The 3,054-nt window shown below is 43.1% G+C and overlaps 1 long non-coding RNA gene across 1 annotated transcript; it reads right to left on the bottom strand.

Moving 5' to 3' along the window:
- Nucleotides 1-786: 786 nt before the first annotated feature.
- LOC135416086 (uncharacterized) lies at nucleotides 787-2,343 on the bottom strand. Its single transcript, XR_010431430.1, has 2 exons — nucleotides 2,246-2,343; nucleotides 787-1,618 (listed from the first exon to the last, which is right to left on the bottom strand). It is a non-coding gene; the product is annotated as an uncharacterized LOC135416086 (long non-coding RNA).
- Between the last annotated feature and the right edge of the window lie 711 nt (nucleotides 2,344-3,054).

The raw sequence follows: 3,054 nt of genomic DNA, 5'->3' as shown, positions 1-3,054 counted from the left end.
ATTCATAGGTCACTTGTTCCTTCCAAATCTTTATATCCATACACAACTTCTGGGCTGACTGGGGATTTCAAGTGGAGAAATCAGAAGCAATAAATATCTCTGAATGACTATCCTGAACATCTCAGGTGATCCAAGAAGGAAATCTGAGAGGATAAAATGGTGCGGATTTGTGTTTCATGTCTCAAATCACACATGCTTGTACATTTTTTTGGGGGGGATGTATTACCAGGGAATGTTGTATGTGCAGTCCTGGAAATGTCAGTGGAGATCCCTCTGCAACCTTGAGGGAGGCTTGTACCTTGGTGGATAGAGGGAGACTTCTTCGCTGCCGAGCAAATGGCTTCTCCAGAGCAACTTGCTTTACCACTTAGTACTTAAATTCCTCTACAGAAGTGATAAAAATTTGTGTTTTCCTCATCCTTTTTTATGACTTAAAAATTAATTTAAGGCCATTGCTAGTTCCTCGACAACTGAAGGGGCTCCCATCTAACTATCCTGCTAGGTAGCTGAACTGTATCCTGCTGATATCAGCCGTGCTGCTAAGGTCTGAGTGGTGTCACTGGGACAAGCCAGCAAAAAATATTGTGGATATCTGAGGTCCTAAAGAGATGATAGATAGATGTGGCCTGTTCTCCCCAGCAAGAACTCTTAACACTTTTTCCAGAAGTGGAGTGGTGCCATCTGCTTGGAATGTTTCTGCAGGTGTGATACCATTTAGATCTCCATATACCTCTGTGCCATCAGAAGACAGAGTGTGAGGAGGTAAGAATCTGGAAAAATGGGAACTGAAACCTTCTTGCCTTTATTCCAGACTCTGTCAAAATAATTTCCAAGCCACACAGAGCAGCTGCAATACTGCACAGGTCTAACATTAAAGAGGAAACTAAACTAGTGAGTCACTCCAGGAGGGCTGGACTGAGGCAGCAAAGTTTGGAAACTTCATCTCTTCATCAAAGCCACAGGAGTCCACAGAATGGCCTGGACTGGCAGGATTAGAAATACAAGGGTGTTAGAGAACATGGCAGGAGACCTAACCCAGATTTGGAGACCTGCCTGAACAAACACCTATGACGGAGAGCTGAGAAATACAATATTTGTGCTTGTGTGAGAACCAGCCGGGTGGAATAGTAATTATCATCTGCTGAATTGGCCAGAGCATGGTGGAAAGTCAGGACAGATCTTTTCTAGCTGGAGAATATGACCTATCAAAAATGATTGATTGTTTCTCAGGATTTGCTAAGTTTTCCAGGTTATTCAACATCACTCCAGCTGCAGTAGTGGAGAGGACAAAAACATTCTTGCAACAAAATTGTCTGTTCACTTTGGAGTTCCAGAGCAGGTTATATCTGACACAAGGTTTCAATTTTCTTGTGAGGTCTTTTGAGGCATTTGCAAGCACCTTGTTAAATCCAGGTCCTATTTTGCTTGGGGAAAATGTTTCCTGCAGTGAAGACAATCAAATATTTCCTTTCTGAATTCTCATACTCCTATCCTCTCCTCTTGGCAAAGCAATCAATACCTCTAGCAATGGACTCAGCCTTGCAGATGAACTGTGGGAAGAGAGCTGAGGCCCAAGCATCTCACTCTGCCAGATCCTTGCTGGCTGGACTCCTTAAGTCTACAAAAGAAGGAAGACCAACATAAAACATCTGAAAAGCAGAACTTGGAACAGTCAGCTTCTTCTGAATACTAAAATCCCAAGAGTTTCTTTTCCAAACAAGACGGGGCAGTTCAGGGAAGAGCCAGAAACTTTCAGTTCCATTTTATTAGTGTGTTAGCAAGAGTCACCCATTAGCTCATTCTCATCTTTCTGATTCACTTAATGGATTTCAGATACATTCTCATGTCTACTCTGAGACTAACACTGACCCCTTTTGATCCCTAGCCTGTCCTCCAGATCCATTCCTTGCTGCTAGGAAAAGAGAGATGTCTTCTTGCAGTCTTCGTAGAAATAAAGGATTCAAGTGCATGTAAATGCTGGTAAGCAAATGTTATTAAAGGTCAGAATAAACCCTGATGCAGGGTTACACCATTGTGTGTAGAGCTGTCCATTCTTGTGCTGTATTGATGTTTCATTCTCATTTTCTTTTGTTTAATGAAAAGTTCACAGTCCTTCCCTTTTCATAAAGGGACTGCGGAATGCATTATGAACATTCAGACTGCCTGCTCAGGGGATAGTTAATGAGCACATAGTAAACAAGTAAGAGCTTGTGTAAACAAAAAATAAAGATAATTCTTTATTCACCTCGACTACAGAGTCCCAAGTCTCTGAAATCTTGGCAACCCCCAGACTCAGAGTTCCTCCCTCCACCAGAATGAGACATTAGCTAGTGTATCAAGCAATTACATAGGGTATTTTTTTCTGCAGAGCTGTGACATCATGCCTGGCAGCTCCCCAAGGCACCAGATCCAATTACCTGAGTCACCAGCAAAGGGAAATTGCCAAGGGGCTGTCACTGAAATCAGCTCTGGTGAATGCAAGAGCAGAAAAAGCCAAGTGAAATGGCTGACAGCAGACAGGGGGAGGAAGGGGGGGAAAGGAGCAGCAGTAGTTCCTTATCAGAGACACGGAAGGAGAAATGGATAAGGAAAGGATGAAAAGAACAGAGGGAGAAGGAGCTAAGAAAGAGCCGTAGGGTAAACTCTGTAAGGGGAATTTCCAAGTATTCCCTGTGTCCCACATAGAATCAGAGCCACTAGACTGACACAGGTTGAATGCTCTTGGAAGAGTTTTTTGGTATGTAATTTAAGAATTAATCTTCACTGTCAATGGAGCTGATGCCCTTTTCTTTTGTGATCCCACCTGCAACCTCCTTTTTCAATTTGCTGCATTTTTCAGCTTTCTGCTAAGGCTGTTTTCTGGGACTGAGAAACAGACCTCGTCAGTGCTTGCTGTTCCCTGCCCTGGGTTATGTTCCCTTTGCATCTGCAATATCTTCCTTGCCTGGAGGAATTTGCAAGGAGTACAAGGTTCCTCTGAAGCTGGCACGTGGAGCCTTGTTTTCATAACCAAGCCTCTGGAGGCTTCTGTTAATTACTTCACCAGAATTCTTA

Source organism: Pseudopipra pipra, chromosome 6, assembly GCF_036250125.1.
Source record: "Pseudopipra pipra isolate bDixPip1 chromosome 6, bDixPip1.hap1, whole genome shotgun sequence".
NCBI classification, from domain to species: domain Eukaryota; kingdom Metazoa; phylum Chordata; class Aves; order Passeriformes; family Pipridae; genus Pseudopipra; species Pseudopipra pipra.
Note: the sequence above shows the minus strand (reverse complement) of the source record. Positions and strands in the feature narration are given on the sequence as shown.